At 40.3% G+C, this 19442-nt stretch overlaps 1 pseudogene; it reads right to left on the bottom strand.

Annotated features, from left to right (window-relative positions):
* Nucleotides 1-10088: 10088 nt before the first annotated feature.
* LOC107874203 lies at nt 10089-18532 on the bottom strand (annotated as a pseudogene).
* Between the last annotated feature and the right edge of the window lie 910 nt (nt 18533-19442).

Below are 19442 nucleotides of genomic sequence, written 5' to 3'. Positions count from 1 at the left end.
ATTCCAAGACCTTAATAAGGAAGCAAGCCCGAGGACTACAAACACTCCCATGATGTTAAAAAAGTTAGATATGTTACAATCCATCTATATACTATTTAAAAAGTGTTTTATAAGTACCCAAAATATACACTAAGGACCAAAGGGTCTTGGAGGAGTCAAAGGAGTGTGAAATGGGTCTAAAAAGCCCCTCAGAGGAGACTTGCACCCCAGGTGTCCCCAAGGTGCGCCTGACCTGCTTAGGAAGTTCAAAACAGTAGCATATGCTCCCAAGGTGCACCCCATCTACTTAAACAGATGCCAAAGTGGGTTGCATTGCATTTTGGTTAATTTGGGTCACTTTTCGGCCTACTTATGTACTAAATAGCTCAAGGCTATAAATATTAGATATCTTAGGTTATTTCCTTAGTTTATAGATGTTGATTAAAGATGAAAACTCTTGAGAGAGTGTTTAAGAGCTTGGAAAAGGTTATGTTGCATTTTGTTTAGAAACGGTGATTATAAGGGCGTTTCGATTCTTTTGTAGTCAACATAAGAGATTCATAAGAGATTGGTGCTTGTTGATAGTTGAATTTGGGGTTTTAGAGTTTAATATACTCTTTATTTCTTGATTCTCTTATCTTCTTTGTGTCTATATATCTATCTCTACCCTTTTATTCTTTTACTTTTCGTATTTTAATTTTGTTATTTCTTTGATCAATTTCCTGTCCTCTTCTAGATATGTGCAAATCCAAAAGCTGAAGTGAGTGATTGTTGATCATTACAGGGATGGGACATCTCTTTCAGAAGGTTGCTAAATGATTTGGAAGTAGATAGGATAGCTACCTTACTTGGAAAGTTAGGAGAGGCCATCACTATCACTCCAGTGGCAGTCGTTGTGGAAACATAGCTAGGATGGAGCCTTCATAGTAAGTAGTGCATATAAAAGAGGTCTAGAAGTATTGGGGGGTAATCAATATCACTGGAATTATTTTTGGAAAAGTATTATCTCCACACCAAGGTAAATTTTTTAATTAGTGATTAAAAAGGCATGCTTAACCCAAGAAGTATTATGGAAGAAAGGCAGACAGCTAGTTCCCAAATTTTTATTGTGTAATATGACAGGAGAAGCAAAAAAATATCTCTTTTTATATCGCATTTTCATTACACAACTATGGAACCTCTTATGCAACATAACAAGCTATAGTTGGACCATGCCAACTTCAGACCTATTGAGTTGCTGGATTAGGATGGGAGGTAGTAAAAGTCAAACTAAATAATGGAGATTAGTCCCATCATGCATATGGTGGTTTGTGTGGTTAGAGAGAAACGGAATATGTTTTGAAGATAGGTCCAATTCTATTCACAGAGTTAAACGGAATTGTATTGTATATTTGCCTTTTTGTCGTAAATAACTATGTATAGTAGATACATAGCAAATAGTGGACTTAATAGGAGACTTGTAATTGCTTCTCTTTTTTGTTGGTCAGTAGCATACCCTTACCCTTAATGCTGAAGAACGCAAATGTAATAGCCCGTAAATGTCTTATCTCATTTCATCACTCAGTTGCATATTAAGAGGGTCCAAAACTTGAAAATTTGGTAAAGTATTGGGGGCTTAGTCATTTCCAAGACCCCTGAACTTTGATGATTTTATTTTTGGTCTTTCCGACCTCGAACTTTTAATTTTTGAGTTAATTCATGATTAGGGATGTTAAAAGTACATCTCAGGTGAGTTTCAAAATTTTTAGACGAGCGTAAGGGCATGTTTGGAAGCCCAAAATAGTGGCAACACTGGGATTAGTCCGTGCCACGGCTTTAGTGCACCGGTCCAGACCATGTGCCATAGCCCGCGTTGCGCCCTCCATTTCGACGCTCTGGAGCCCACGTCGCGCCCTCCATTGTGGCCAGCTTCTAATTTTTTATATTTTAAGGGCATTTGGGTCTTGTCCCTTCACTCAATCAGTCCATAACATGAAATTTAGGTCCCTAAAGTGCATTATTTTCTCTTTTAATCACAAATCTTCTCAAGAAATCCTTCATCTTTCTCAAGAACAAACCCTAACCATTCTCAAGCAATCAAGGAATTCAAGTTTCTAATCTGCAGAATCTTCATGATTTGATCATTGAGGTATGTGTGATGTTCATCCATGGGCCCTTTCCACCCATGGAGTCCAAGAATCCCTTTTTAGTTTTAAATTATGAGTTTTTGCATGTTCAAGTTGAATTATCTCCATGAAGCTATTATTGATTTTGATTTTTAGTTATGTTTGCAAGTGTTTTTGATGGGATGAGCCATTACATGTTTTGAATATTGAAATCTTCATATTGAAATCCCTAATTCATGGTTTTACTATTGTAATCATGTTATCCTTGCATGTTTTACCCATTACCATGCTTAAATTCATGACTCTCATGTGTTTGATGAAATGTCTAAATGTTGGGTTTTTTAGCAATCATCCCCTATCATGGATTTTAAAGCATTATATGTCATCATTGTTATTTCCATTCAATGCTGGTGGGTTATGAATGCCCAGTACGTAGTTTTTTACATAATTTTAGTATCTTCAGAATGATTTCAGATAAACCATGAGCATTGTCATTCAGTTAGTTGATATGATCAGTTGTTTTCTCAGTTAAGCTTAGTTCAGTTTAGTAAACAGTGTCATTCAGTTGAGAGTAGGATTCAGCACTGAGCGAATCCAGGGATGGGGGTATTTCTGCCAGTTTAAGGTTTGACCCTTAGTAGCAATCCCTGAGTTACCGAACTACGTAGCTAGCGTAGGTTTGAGATGTCTTCCTACCAGTTTAGGGTTGACATATCACATGAGTTTCCTGCCAGTATAGGGTGACTCCTTAGTCCATCGGGACACTAGTTTAGTGTATCCACACAGCCAGTGTTAGTACCCATGGCATGGTACTGACAACCTTCCAACTAGGGTTATAGGTTGGACCCTAATTAGCTCAGATTGGGGCATGTCAGTTAGATGATACCTCCCATAGTCTCAGTGTGGTATTCATTCCAGAATTCAGCTTGACCAAAGCATAAAGATTACCAGTCATTCAGTTATCAGATTTTCAGTATTTCAGTTTACAGATTATTTTAGAAATTTATATATATATATATATATATATTCTTGGTCTTGCATTCTCAGATATTTTAGTTTCCATGCATTCATGTTCAGTTATCTCATGCTATACAGTTAGTCCTTATTTTGCATGTACAGTACCCCATACATTTCAGCCTATTCTCATCGCATATGCCAATACATTCGAAGTACTGACCGCATACTTTTATTTGTGTTATGATGTCTTATATCATAGGTTTCAATGCTCAGTTTCCCGATCGTACTTAGCCAGTCCAGCGCTTCAGCAACAGTAGCAGTGGTGAGTCTTCATCTATCGAGGACCTATTATATTTATTCAGTTATTTTTGTATTTCTAGTTAGTTAGTCAGTTGGAGTCAGTTGGATCCAATACCATCAACTCCTCAATCAATTTAAAGGCTTTCAGACATTTAGATAGTCATTTGAACAATTGGTCAGTTCATCAGTCTTATCAGTTATGTTTCAGTATTTTATCAAACGTTACAGACTTTTGAATTTATCATATTTTCAGTATTCTGACCTTATGCATTTATCAGTTATTTTCCGCGCATGTCCTTTATTATTATGATATTCGATGCTCAGAGAAATTACTAGCTCATGGGTTAGCTTGTGGTCACTTATGACCGTAAGCACCGTTGTCGCTACTAGGGGGTAGCCTCGGATCGTAACAGCAAATCATACCAGTTACCCAATAAAAAATATCCATTGCTTGATAACTTCTCTTGACACCTTTCATCAAGGGTTAAAGTTGAGGTAAGTGTCATTCCAATCCACAAAGGTGTTGTTAAAACTACTACAACAATATACCCAATAAATTCCCACCAAGTGAGGTCTGGGGAGGGTAGGTGTACGCAGTCCATAACACTACCTCAGATGTGAGACAGAGAGGTTGTTTCAGATAGACCCTGGGCTCAAGATACAACAGTCTAGAAAGAAATAGTAAAGGGAATGTTTTTAAAATTATAAGGAAACCAATTCTATGTTCAATTCTAAAGAAAGTAAGAGCCTCTCCCTCGCATCCATTTGCACTAATGTTAGAATAACATTCCAAAAACATCCTTTTTAGATACCAACCCCCCACCCCCACCCTAAGTATTTGTTTGGATGGTGGTTTGCCATGGTTTCATAATGTACGGCACTGTATGGTATGGTATAGTATGGTATGGTATGATATGGTATGGTATGATATTGTGTTGTATAGTACTGTAAAATATAATATTTAGATAGATTGTATCATCCACTATTGTTTAATAACAGCTTTATTATTTGGTTTGATGGTATGATATTGTATCGTAAGTGGTAAGTTTACTAAAATGCCCTTAACTATTATAAATGTTAAATTTATCAATAATTATTAATAAACTATTTTTCTTCTTCATATTTGTCATAAATTATGCCATGTAAATATATAAAGTTGTTAAAATTCATGTTAACTCTAACAAAATCAATTAGCGAGTAGATCTAACTAAATGTAGTCGGATACATTTTTTATAGTAACAAATTTCATTTTCTTTTGGTATTTTGAGACGTGACCATCAATGATAAGTACAAAATTTAAATGCATATTTTGTGTATGATATGGGTGGGTTCGTATTGAAATCCCCTCCCCCCCCCCCCCCCGCCACAAAAAAAAATTAGAAATATAAATTATTTCTTACTTAATTTCTTGTGTTTGTTACACAAATAAAAAAATATTTTTAAAAATATTTGTATACATTTAACGTAAAACAATGAGAATTAATAGGATAAGGGGTGGGGTAAAAAAAAATATGAATTATTTTTAAAAAAAAAAATTAGGGGTGGGGGTAGTGGAGTGGGGGGAGGGGTACGGGGTGGGTATGAAAATAAATTTTGAATTTTTTTAAAAAATACATTAAAATAATTATGGGGCCGCTGGGGGCCTGATAGGGAGTGTGGGTGGAGTAAGAAATTTTTTTAAAAAATAAATTTTAAAAATAAAAAATTAGCGCTGCTAGGTGGTGGGTGAGGGGTAGGGATGGGTGAGGTTGGGGTAAGAAAAAGTTTTGAATTTTTTTAAATAATAATTTTTAAAAAAAATGGGTTACGGGTAGTGGGATCGGGGTAGGTGGTAGGATAAGAATAAATTTAAAAAATTTTAAAAGAGAAATTTAAAAAATATATTTTTTTAGGGGGTGGGGATGTGTGGTGGACAGGGGTCGTGGGGTGGGAATCGGGATAGTAGGTAGAATTAAATAAGATAGGGTAAAGGATAAAATAATATTATATAATATTAAATAAGGACATAATTGAAAAAAAGTAAGGAAATCATGGGATACCACCTAATTGATGGTTAACAAAATGGTGGTTTTCATGATTACCAAACCATAAAATTAAATCATATCATACATTTTAAGAAACAATCAAAACAAACATAGTTCTCCTAATAACCATACCATATCATATCATGAAAAACCACCATCCAAACAGTGTGTAAGATACACATCAAAGAAGCCTCTGACTCAAGTGGCATGCCACATCATACTATCAACATAAAAATTTTATTGAGAAGGTCATTTTTTAGAAATTAAATCGATACTCCTAAGATCATTTTCACAACCCAAAATAACTCTATACTTAGACATCCACGAATCATTATAAGCATAACATAAGGGGTGGAAAGTGTGAGATCTTTTTCCACCAAAATGGAGTAAAGTTTTTCTAAAAGGAAGTAAGGACTTCAACTTAAAACAAGAAGCGAATCAATTAAAACCCAAGGGTGTGGCCAAAGCATGATGTTTCAGGTTTAGATATCAATGGAGGAAAAAACACTATGAATTTCGTTTCATCTGCCTAAGTCTTGATGGATAGAGTTATCAGTACTAGGTGGAATTGGTGGAGCTGTAGAGGGTGCATACGAGACAATCAAATACACCACCATCACAAAAAATAAAAGAAAAAAAAAGCAATTGGATGAAGAAAAAATTCCTCTTGATAACTTAATTTTCACATATATCAACTTCTAAACAGCATCGAAGATTCAAGCTGGCAAAACGGACAACTGAAGCTTGAGATATATTCTATTCAAAATGCCAATTTTTGTCTTTGTTTATTTTTGTGAGAGTCAAAAGGCCAATTCCGATTTCATTATTACAAATTAACTAAGAATTTCAATCAAACGGTTCCATGTAGGTCATTTTCTATTATGAGTAGCAAGGATTGAGTTAGTTGATCAAAATTATCAGCTCTCTAGAAGATATCCACTTATTACAGCAAAGATTTTTTTGAAGAATTACATTACACCGAGGTTTCCAGAAATAAAATTCAAAGGACACTTACTGGAACTTTAGAAGCATGAAGCCACGCCCTAGCAAGAGAAAAAGAAAATCAATACACCCGACAGAATGAAGAATAAATTATTCTTACAAAATAAACAGCAACAGAATAAAATTGAGAACTCAATGAAACAACTCTCATTTCAAGGATCCATCTAATCATCTCCAGTCATATATTGCTCCAGGATGACCACACCATGGATCAGATGTAATGCAACTACATTAGAAAATACTTTTGACGAAGAAAATTAAGAATTAGAAAGAAAAAAAGAACAGTGACACCAAATAGAGGAAATACGGCTCGTGGTAGCTTAACGTTTCTAGCCTAAGAGGCCGTAACTTGCGCAATCCTCAGGAGTGCAACTTTTAGTGCAAAACCAAATTCAACTAAATAGAAAAATAAATTCGAAAAGAGAAGAAGAGGAATCAAGAGAGCCACAATATTTAGAAGGTGTCACAGTATTAATAAGCATCTAAATCATTGAATCTTGCCCCACATCCCTGATGGATATCCTGAAGGAAAAAGTAGTTTACACTTTCAATGAATCGGGGATGCTAGCCAGTATATAAAATAGAAGAGAGCAGAAACACAGTTGAGAAAAAGACAAAAGACTATAAAATTCTACATGAATGATCAATTATATAAAATTGGGAGATAAGAGGTTACAGAAACAGAAGTGGGATGCAGTACATGAGAGGGTATTGAGACAGAAATCTAGAGCAACTTGGATTAAATATGGGGATAAGAACTCAAAATACTTCTTTGCACATCTGAAAGCAAGACAAGCAAGGAATAATATTTCATCTATCTACACTGAACAAGGAGAAAAACTGACAGGCCCAAGTACAACAAGAATTTATGCAATTCTTTCAAAATATGTTAGGTACATCAGCAACAATAATGCCTTGTCTAGATCTTGAGATTGCAAGGGAAGGACCATGCTTAACAGCACTTCAACAACAAGACCTCTTGTTACCAGTGACAAGATTGGATATAGAAAAGGCTATCAAGGACCTGCCAGTAGATAAAAGTCCAAGTATTGATGGATTTAATGCAGAATTTTTCAAAGCTTTTGGGCCCATCATAGGAGAAGAGGTGACTGCAGGAGTGTTACAGGTCCTTGAGAATGGTAAAATGTTGAAAAGCATTAATATGTTGAAAAGCATTAATGCTACCACTATCACTCTGGTCCCTAAAATATCCAATCCTTCCTATGTTAAGGAATACAAACCCATAGCTTGCTGCACTACTATATATAAGTTGATTACTAGAATCCTCACTAACAGACTCAAAACTGTAGTAGATAAACTGATCATCCCAGCTCAATCAGCTTTTATTGGAGGAAGGAGTATCCTAAACAATGTTATAATAGCCCATGAATTAGTGAAAGGTTACTCAGGAAAGGAGTGTCAGTCATATGCACTATCAAAGTTGATATCAGGAAGGCCTATGACTCAATAGAATGGCCATTTCTAAGAATGGTGCTATTAAAGTTTAGAATTCCAACTAAACTGGTTGATCTGATAATGGAATGTGTCTCTACAGTGCAGTATAGTCTACTCTTAAATGGTAGTTTGACTCCACTATTCCAAGCTAAAAAAGGACTTAGGCAAGGGGGCCCAATGTCCCCTTACTTATTTGTCCTAGCTATGGAATATCTAAGTAGAAATTTGCAGCAATTGAGAAAGAATCCACAATTCAATTATCATCCAAGGTGTGAGAAGCTTGGAATCATTCACATATGCTTTGCTGATGATTTGTTAATGTGTTGCTGGGCTGATGAGATATCAATTAAACTATTATTCAGTACATTCAACCAGTTTTCTGCTGTTTCAGGATTGCATGCCAATCTAGAAAAAATTTTCTTGTATATTGCAGGAGTGGATCCTGATATCAAGGAGAAAATACTGGTTGATTTGGGACTGACCCTAGGTACTCTGCCATTTAAGTACTTAGGGTTTCCTCTCTCAACTAGGAAGCTATCAGTCCAACAATGCATGCCAATTGTGGAAAAAATGATTGCAAGGGGAAAGTGTTGGTCATCCAAGCTCCTCTCCTATAGTGGAAGACTGCCTCAAATATTTCTCTGGCCTAAAAAGATCCTAACACTGGTTACTACAGTCTGCAGGACATTCTTATGGACAAGTAGTAATGAGTGTTCCAGAAAATCTCTGATTTCTTGAGAGACGGTATGCATGCCACAAAGAGCAGGAGGACTAAATGTGACTGAGCTAATCAGGTGAAATGGAGCTGCAATTTGTAAACTGTTATGGGCAAATAAGCAAAAGTAGGATAGGCTGTGGGTGATTTGGATACATACTTACTAGACCAAAAACAACAGTCTGGATACTTTGTAAGTTCCAAAGCAAGCCAGTTGGTTATTAAGGAAAATCCTTGAGGCAAAAAAATGGCCAGATGGTATGGGCACTGTCCAGACAGAGCTATAAGCAATTAGTGGCCCTACAAACTTTAGAATAAAAAGGGGCTATTTGAGTATGCTGCCGCAATACCCTCAAGTGGCATGGAGTCGGTTGCTTATGATACAGGGTCAAATGCCAAGACAAAGATTCATCAAAGACTAAGCACTGCAGACAAAGTGCAGAAATGGAGCAAGACAATAGCTGTTGAATGTGTGCTATGCAGTGAGCAAATCATGGAAACTCATGCACATTTGTATTTTGAATGTCCCTACTCCACAAGGATCTGGAAAGGAGGGCTGCACTGGTTAGGATACAATAGAACACCTGGAGACGTAGAATGGTTGATTTCAAGAATACACAACAGCAGACCCCAAGCAGGCATTCTGGGATTCTGATGTTGCAACTGTGTATCAGTTATGGGCTGAAAGAAATGCTAGAAGATTCAAGAACATAGCCAAAGAGAGCATACAAAGACTACACGAAGTTGCAGTGCAGGTACATAGTGCTGGACAACAACACCCTAAATGGAGGCCAAGACTGCTACAACTGAACAAATTTCCTAGCTGATTTGTGTAGAGTCTTGCTATTACATGGTTTTAGAAGACTGTCATTATCATGTAATGCTAATTATCAGTAGAAATATGACAAGATAGAGCAATAAATATAGGACTGGCCAGTCCGAGTCCCAAGAGACGGGTAGAAATGTAATGTTGACATTTTTGGTTAAATAAAAAAATTTCTGTTTGACCAAAAAAAAAAACAGAAGTGCAGATACGAGGAAAAAGCAAATAGACACATACAGATTCATAGTTCTGAGTAAACAGAAATTGATACGGTTCATTTACACAGACAAAGTGAATAACCGGACTTCTGTCATTATCTATTTTTGCCACATACATGACTACTTCCTAAGTTGCGCGGACTCTTCAGTTTTGATGTCACACCCGTGTCGAATTCTCCAAAAAGACACTATTTTTGACGAATCCGACACGCACCTACTGACATTTTTGAAGAGTCCGAGCAACATAGACTACTTCAACTGACAAGACTTGTATCCAAAGTAACACGTGAGCAACATCAACAACAATTGAGCAATGATAACTTTTTAAATATTTTATATGACTTTATAATGTGACCATCTTTAACGGAGAAATGCCTTTGTGGCAAGTTATCTTACGAGAACAGAAAATATAATTGTTTTCACTATAAAAAAATAGTTACTATAAAACAAGATCAATTAAATACACATAACGAATTTGAAAAATTTGGGGAGTTACAACATAATTGGCATTCACTTCATTGTGATGAATGGGTGTTCTAATGCCTGGGAAACAGTGATTCTCTTTACGGGATCTAACACATAGATTCTCTCCATTAGATCTTTAAAGAGAGCAACAACAACAACAACAACAAAAAACCCAGTGTACTCCCACCTAGTGGGGTCTGGGGGGTAAGATGTACGCAGTCCATACCTCTACCTCTGATGAAGTAGAAAGGCTGTTTCCGATAGACCCCCGGCTCAAGGCACGAGATACCACACAAACACATAGTAAAGCACAGAAGCAGATTACATAACATAAATACGGCACCCATAAATAATATAAAACAGAGGAAAGCAGAGGAAAGCACACAGATTCGTAATAAAACATGAAACACGGAACACGGAATCATAACAGGAATAAAACCCCCACCAAGTAATTCCCTACACTAGCGACCCAAACTGGCCCTAATCCTCTGCCGAAATTCGCGCCCTCCAGACCTTCCTATCTAGGGTCATGTCCTCGGTGAGCTGTAACTGTTCCATGTCCCGCCTAATCACCTCACCAAAGTACTTCTTCGGCTTACCCCTACCCCACCTAAAACCATCCAACGCTAGCCTCTCACACCTACGGACCGGGGCATCCATGCCCCTCCTCTTCACGTGTACGAACCATCTCAATCGTGTTTCCCGGATCTTGCACTCCACTGAAGTCACACCAACCTTCTCCCGGATAGTCTCATTCCGAACTCTATCCCCTCTAGTCAGTCCACACATCCAGCGCAACATCCGCATTTCTGCCACCTTCATTCTTTGGATGTGGGAGTTCTTAACTGGCCAACACTCCGCTCCATACAACAAGGCCGGACGGACTACCACCCTGTAGAATTTGCCTTTAAGCTTGGGCGGCACCTTCTTATCACACAGCACCCCCTACGCGAGTTTCCACTTCATCCATCCCGCCCCAATACGGTGCGAGACATCCTCGTCAATCTCACCGTTACTCTGGATCACGGACCCAAGATACTTGAACTTATCCCTCTTACATACCTCCTGTGCTTCCAACTTCACTACTACCTCATTCTCCCGCCTCACGTCATTAAACTTGCATTCTACATACTCTGTCTTGCTTCTGCTCACCCTGAGCCCTTTAGCCTCAAGAGTTTGCCTCCACACCTCTAACTTGTCATTCACACCCCCTCGAGTCTCATCTATCAAAACTACATCGTCTGCAAAAAGCATACACCACGGCACCTCCCCTTGAATGCGCCGCGTCAACACATCCATCACCAACGCAAACAAAAAGGGACTAAGAGTAGATCCCAGATGCAATCCTGTCAGGACAGTGAAATGCTCTGAGTCCCCTCCCGCCATCCTCATCTGGGTTTTCGCTCCATCATACATATCCTTAATCACTCTGGTATATGCCAGCGGTACTCCACTCACCTCCAAGCATCTCCAAAGCACCTCCCTGGGGACTTTGTCGTATGCCTTCTCCAGGTCGATAAACACCATGTGTAGATCCTTCTTCCTCTCCCTATACTGCTCCACCAACCTCCGCACCAGGTGGATTGCCTCCGTCGTCGAGCGGCCGGGCATAAATCCGAACTGGTCTTCCGAAATAGACACTATCCGTCTCAGCCTCACCTCGACTACTCTTTCCCAGATCTTCATAGAGTGACTCAATAACTTAATCCCCCTATAGTTATTGCAACTCTGAATGTCCCCCTTATTCTTATAGAGAGGGACCATGGTACTCCACCTCCACGCCTCGGGCATCTTTGCCGTCCTGAAGATTTCATTAAACAATCCAGTCAACCACCTTACACCAGCTTCTCCAACGAACTTCCAAAACTCCACCGGTATCTCATCCGGCCCCGTCGCCCTACCCCTTCGCATCTGCGGACAGCCTGTCTAACCTCTTCTACCTTAAAACGTCTGCAATAGCTAAAATCCCGACACTCCTCTGAGTGCTCTAGTTCCCCTAACACAATAGCTCTATCCCCTTCGTCATTCAAGAGCCTATGAAAATACGACTGCCATCTCTTCTTAATGTTGCCGTCCTCCACCAACACTCTACCGTCCTCCCCCTTAATGCACCTCACCTGATCGAGGTCACGACCCTTCCTCTCCCTAGCCTTAGCGAGTCTAAACAACTTTTTATCCCCTCCTTTCTCCTGTAACCCTGCATACAAGCTCTCAAAAGCGGCCGTCTTAGCTGCCGTAACTGCTGACTTCGCCTCCTTCCTCGCTCGCTTGTACTCTTTCCTGTTTACCCGCTTCTCCTTTTCGTCCTTACTTTCCACCAACTTAGCATACGCCCCTTTCTTGGTCCCCACTTTCTTCTCCACCTCTTCATTCCACCACCAATCCCCCCGATGGTGCCCGGCCCGGCCCCTAGAAACACCCAACACCTCACTTGCATTCTCCCTGATGCACCTTGCCGCCCTGTCCCACATACTATCCACGTCCCTCCTACACTCCCACACCCCCATTCCCGCCAACCTCTCCCCTATCTCCCACGCATTTCACTGGCGTCAGGCCGCCCCACTTAATTCTCGGTCTACACTCCTTAGTCCTCCTCTTTCTATTCTTCTTTATATCCAAATCCATAACCAAGAGCCTATGCTGGGTCGAAAGATTCTCACTCGGGATGACTTTACAGTCCTTACACAACGCCCTATCCCCTTTTCTAAGCAACAAAAAGTCAATCTGAGTCCTGGCTACTGCGCTTCGAAAGGTGATCAGGTGCTCGTCCTTCTTCGGGAAGCCCGAGTTCACCACCACCAGCTCAAAGGCCCTCGCAAATTCCAGTAGGGTCGCCCCCTCTTCATTTCTCTCCCCAAAACCAAAACCACCATGCACGTCACCAAAGCCTCCCGGTAGCGCCCCGATATGCCCGTTGAAATCCCCTTCTACAACAATCTTCTCCGAACTAGGCACGCCTCTCACCACCTCCTCCAAAGCCTCCCAAAACCGCATCTTCTCCTCCCCCTCCGATCCCACTTGCGGCGCATAAGCACTACACACGTTCAGGGTAAACCCCCGAACGACCAACTTAATAGTCATCAACCTATCGTTGATCCTCTTCACCTCCACTACCTGACCTCTAAGCTCTTCATCTACTAAGATGTCAACTCCATTCCTACGCCTGTCGCTCCCAGAGTACCACAGCTTGTAACCATCCACATCCCTAGCCTTGGACCCTACCCACTTGGTCTCTTGGACACACGCAATGTTGATCCTCCTCTTCCTAAGAATCTTCACAAGCTCTATGGACTTACCCTGAAGGGTCCCTATATTCCAAGACCCAACCCTCAGCCTACCGTCACGCCCTCCACTACCCCCCCCCCCCCCCCCCCCCCCCCGCGGCCAAACCTGGGCCCCCCTCCCACTCCCGCCCTCTCCTCATCCCCCGCCCCCACCACGGCCCCACTCCCCAACCCCCTCGGACATGACCCTATCCACCCATTACCGCCCACAGCCACAACTACACGAAAGTATAGAAAAATATACAGATATACACGGTGGTAGTATCAAAGCAGCAGCAAGGAAATACAAGGCTCACACAAATTCAAAGGAATACTCCCGAAATAAAACTAAACTCAATTAGGGGGCAAACACCACCAGACTCAACACCCACCACCCCAAATACCGGTTCCCAGCCAATACCCAATCCCAAGCAGTGGAAGAAACGACCACAGCAACAGCAACAACAGACAACAGACAATGTCCACAAATTCCACGCAAGTCAAGGTACAGGGGCTACTACTAGCATAATACTAAATAAAATGGAATATGAAATAATGAAATAATGAAATAAAATGGAATATGAAATAATGAAATAATGAAATAAAATGGAATATGAAATAACGAAAATAATAAAGGTTAGAAGTCACCGGATTACGCTTGGAGCTGCGGCTGCTGGAGACGGAGCGGCGGGTGGCGGCTGGAGACCGGGCGGCGGCTGGCTGGCTGAAGGGCGAGGTGGGGGGAGGGCTGGTGTGCCCCGCTGGGGGGGTACGGACAGGACAGGTAGGGGGGTAGGGGGTATGCACAGCGGGGACCCTGAACCCGGAGGGTCGGCGCCGGAGGGTGGCGGGGAGCGGCGGTCGGCGCCGGAAGGTGGCGGCGAAGGGGGGATCGGCGCCGGAGACCGGAGGTCGGGGCCGGCGGTCGGGTCGGGTCGGCGCCGAAGGTCAGCGACGGCGCCGGGGACCGGGGACCGGTGCGAGAGAGAGGGAGAGAGGGTATGGAGAAAGAGAGAGAGAGAGAGCCGTTAGAGAGAGAGAGAGCCGTTAGGGCAGCGCCGGGGGCCGGAGGTCGGCGCCGGAGGCCAGAGGTCGGGCCGGGTCGGCGCCGACGGTCGGCGGCGGCGACGGGGGCCGGTGACCGGTGCGAGCGAGAGAAACTACAGTAGAGCCAATGTCTTTAATTATTCACCCCGATAACCTGAAATTATTGAACTGAATTCTTTCGCCTTGACGTTGACAATCAGCTTCCTTATAGCCTGCAAACAAATACAAGCGCATCCAGAACTTAGAAGTACAGCAAAGTTATTGCCATTCATTACTATAAAGGATTGTGTATCAAGGATTGACAAGACGGGCTTACAGGTCGGCAAGATATACCTTCTTTGTAACAGGATCCTCATCAGTCCCAAGGAAATTGAGATCTTGGTCAAAATGTTGATATGTAAATGCACCCTGTGATAAAAAACGAACAAAGAGTATCATTGTTTCCATATACTAGCTATATCATGTCATTACTCATTACAACTATAAAAGCGGCTACCTAATACAATCACAATAAAAGAATTGTCCATAGCAAATTATTGACCCGCCTATGAGCTTCAAATCATAAATGATTTTCTATCAGATCGGGGTAATATAGAGAATGTCTTAAGACAAACCTTTCTAAGCATCTTCTTCGGAAATGGACCTTTCAGTTCCATATGAAGACGGAGCATGTCATTATTATAACGGCCTGGAAATAAGATTTTCCCAGCATAAAGCTCGAACAAACAGCAACCTACTGACCAAATATCCATCGGCCCTTTTGGTTTTTGCTTTGCCTCCTTACGAATTATGATTCATACTTTGGTCTTTCTCTTTGTCAGAGTCCTTATCCATCCATGTCCATGTCTCACTTTTACTCCTCCTAATTTGGTGCCCACATGGCAAACATGACTAGTACCACCTTTGGTAGATGATCTCTTTAATCTGATGAGCTGGATGATCTTATGGCAGGCCAAGTACTGCAACAAGATAAAATACCATTAACAAACAAAACCACAGATTCATAAAAACAACTTAGGATCAAAACATAGGAGCATCCAACAAAAGAAACAAAGTGAAAGGAAGCTCATGAAATAATAAAAGGCAAATCTTGAGAACTGATACTTACTGATCTCTGGGGCGCGGTAAAAATGGCTCACGAGGTATGGAGTTATTTCATTTTTGCCAGCAAACATAGCATTACCAAAGTCACAAAGCTTCAGCTTGTTTCTCGTTTCATTTACCTTAACAATTGAATCCAGAAATGTCATCATATGCATACAAAAGCAAAGTAATGAAAGCTACTCTCAAGGACATGCAAGTGGGAGAATCAGCAGGCCCCGGAAAAGACACAATACTAGAAAACACTTACCAAGATGTTGTCGGGTTTAATATCACAATGAAGCACACCACAACTTGTACATGCTTCAAAGCACAGAAAAGTTGCTTCGCATAACGCCTCACAACATTGAGGTTGAGTCCAATGTTACGCCCAAACTTCTTCTGGAGCTCACGGAGATTCATCCAAAGAGATTCAAAAACCAGACAAAGATGATTCCGGTACTTGAAGCTAGAAATTAAACGAACACGGCGGCACTTGCCCTTCAGGATATGCAGCAACCAGCTTCTTCAATATGACCAACTCTGCCATTCCCGCTTTATACCTGACAAGGCAGAAACAACAAAATTAGGCCACCAAAACGAGAAGGCTGGCACAAAGTGGGGAAATTAACTCACATCATTTCATTATTAAGAATGATTTTTTAGGCCACCAAAACGAGAAGGCTGGCACAAAGTGGGGAAATTGATTAACTCACATCATTTCATTATTACGAATGATTTTTATTGCTACTTCCTCCGGTTGGCCAAGTCTAGCCTTAAAATCTTTAGCCCGAACAACAGTTGAAAAGACGCCTTTCCCATGAGCAGCAAGAATCTCATAACGGCCATCAAGAATTTCTCCAAAGCGATATCCTGCAAAAATCGATAAGAAATAAGACACCAAACTAAGCCAACAGCTACCAGTCATTAAAGCAAAAGTTGGCAAAAATAAGCAGAAGGATAAAGCTACTTTCTTGAGGTAACAATGTCAACTTGTAGTATGATATATCAAATAACACAAAGGGGCTGTCATGAGCAAATATCAAGGAAGATGGACAAAAGTCAAACTTAGAAGTGCCAGGGCTCTGAAGTAAAGCTGAAATAGGAAGGACCCAGGCAAAATGTGAGATTAAACACTTACAATAATACCCTTCCGGATCATTCCAGTTATCATGAAGGCAATTGCGCTCAGTCGGCAAGCCATCTCCTTTGCCCTGCAAAACAGATATAACCAGACAAACATGAAATCTGTCTACTTATTACAGCCTGATTTGACAAAGAAAGGACTCTCCATAAGCATAATAAAGTATTTCCAACAATCCAGTCTTAGAACGAGTACAAAAAACTGAACAATCCTCTTTTTTCCCTCACTCATTGATTAGGGTTTTCCCTTGGAGTATACAGCGCAAGGTAGAGGGGCTCATAGAATCAGTAGAGTTCAAACAATACAAATAATACATGATTTCTGGATATCATACATTAAACTGAACGGTAATAGCAAAAATATGCCACCAAGTAATACACCCCAACAAGATGGACAAAGGGAATAACCTTCAACCTTTTGTAGTCATCACTTCAATAAATGGTTCCCCATTTTTACGTTGCATTTTGGCTTCAGTAGGAAAGAAAGGGATACTCATATTTTGTTTGAATTAACATTAATATAATAATAATAACAACACAAGAACAACAATAATGACAACAACAACAATAATAATAATAATAAATGTAATAGTAAGAATAATAATAATAATACTAACAAATAACAATAGTCCAATAGCAAAATCCTATAATATATCCGAACAGAAGATGGCCAACATTTCAAGCATGCATATTTCTAGTGCCTAGACACTAACACAAGCTAAATTTCAAGAACGAGCAACCTAAAATCTCCGACAACTTTTCTAAGTCAGACTCACCTTTTTCGTGATGGCAGTAGGTGATTCTCCAAATATATCGTCACAAAACATGTCATCCAACCTCTCACTCTGCGAAGTGTTAAACAGTGAGTCAATCATCAGATAGATAAAGCCAGCATTTAGGAAAAGCACTGAAGGACCAAAAAGTTAACCCAACCTGCCGCTTAACTTCGTCGTTATACTCCTGTGGATGCTGTTGGAGATATTCAATTTGTTTAGCAAGATCTTTCAGTAGCTCCTCTGTTGAAAACTGCAAAATAATGACTTATGATCAGAAGAAGTAAGCTGCATTATCAGCATATCAAAGTATTTGAACCCAGTGGGCGAAGTATTTCATTATACTAATTCAAAAAAAAAACTAACAAAAGGGCAAGGATTAAGATCTTCGGCAATCAGAGTGGAAGATCAAAAAAAAGAATAAAGAAAGAAGAATGAGCACCACCAGAAAAGAAAACACCATTTGAATCTCAGGGTCAAGTGAACACACCTACCTCTGGAGTACCCTGTCCCAGTCCACCAGCTCCAGAAGCCTTCTCATCAGCATTTTGACCACCTCACAAGGGTGATTTCCCAGCAGAAAATGTTGGTTCATCAACATGCACATAAGAACAATTGGTTGGACCATGAATTGGCTCTGGTACAACATTATCTCCAGCTGCATGCTTCTCAATAGACTGATCTCTGCGAACCTCTCAGCTAATACCAACAAATGAAAAAAGAAACTAGAGACCCGAAACTCAATCCCCAAAAAAGAGAGAAACATGCAGAGGAATAGCGGAGAAGATCACAGCAAATAGTTCTTGACAGGAACAGGTGCAATGACAAGTCTTCATAGACTCTTTTTTAATGAAGTAAGGGTAATTCATTAAAGGCATACAGAAAATGCAAACAAAAATTACAAGAGAGGAATATAGTGCTTGCTCATATACATAAAACAAATATACAATCACTAAGGAGCAGACACAGACCAAAAATTGAACACAACTAGTTATATGGGCCTGTTTGGGCCAACTAAACAAAAACAGTACGCATTTTGCTTTGAGTACCTGTGTAGGAGTTGAAATACCATCAAGACATCAATGATTCCATTCATTCCAGATTGACCACAATATAGCAGCGAGTACCATTTCCCAAACCGTTTTGATGGATTTTCCAACTTCCCATGTACACCAGCTTCCATCTGCTTCCTTGATACTGTTAGGCATGACTCAGACTATTCTCAAAATAGAAAAGACCATGTTCCAAATATCATATGCTACAGAACAATGCAAGAAGGGATGTTACACCTTCAGAATCCAAATTGCATATGTAGCACCTATTTACTATTTGAATCTTTCTTCTGCTGAGATTATCTTGGGTGAGGCATATTTCATATAAAGTAATCCAGTTAAATCAGATCTTCATAGACTCTTAAGTGGACACAGTATCCTCAAAATCCTAAGTTTTATAACATGCATGTTTAAGAGTGCAGATCCACAACTAAAATTCATTAAGAAAGTAGGAACTTGGCAATTAAATTGCTTAGCAAAACTGGCTGATTGATTAGTAGATAAAAACAACCCAGTATAATCCCACAAGAGGGGTCTGGGGATGGTAGGATGTATGCCTACCTTAATCTACCTTTGTAAAGTAGAGAAGTGGTTTCCAATATACCCTCGAGTCAAAAGAAATTGGAACACAACCAACCAAAGACCCTTCCCTCTACAGACAAGAAGAAATACAGCGAAAAGAATTGAATTATATTTTAAGAAAATCTCAGTTCAAATTGTTGGGTTCATAGTATATGAAAGAAATGTGAATGGAAAAATAGAGAATAAAATGATGGAGAGGAAGGAGACACTAAAATGGAAAGTGTACTCCCAAATTAGAAAGTTTACTCTTTTTCCCCCATTGGTGGAAGAAGAGAACTTGAAAGTGTTTATAATCAAGAACACTTACTCCATATGAAAGTGAGGCAAGAAATAATAGATGTCTCGCGCCGTCGTCGCCGTCGCTCGGCTCGGCTTCGGATTTGGATTTGGCAAACGATCGATGAGATCTATCTTTTTAGACAAACTTTATTTGAATTCCGAAGAATGCCAAGGAAAAAT

This window comes from Capsicum annuum, chromosome 6, assembly GCF_002878395.1.
Source record: "Capsicum annuum cultivar UCD-10X-F1 chromosome 6, UCD10Xv1.1, whole genome shotgun sequence".
Taxonomy (NCBI): Eukaryota; Viridiplantae; Streptophyta; class Magnoliopsida; order Solanales; family Solanaceae; genus Capsicum; species Capsicum annuum.
The sequence above is the reverse complement of the archived record's forward strand: the minus strand, read 5'-3'. Positions and strand labels throughout refer to the sequence as shown.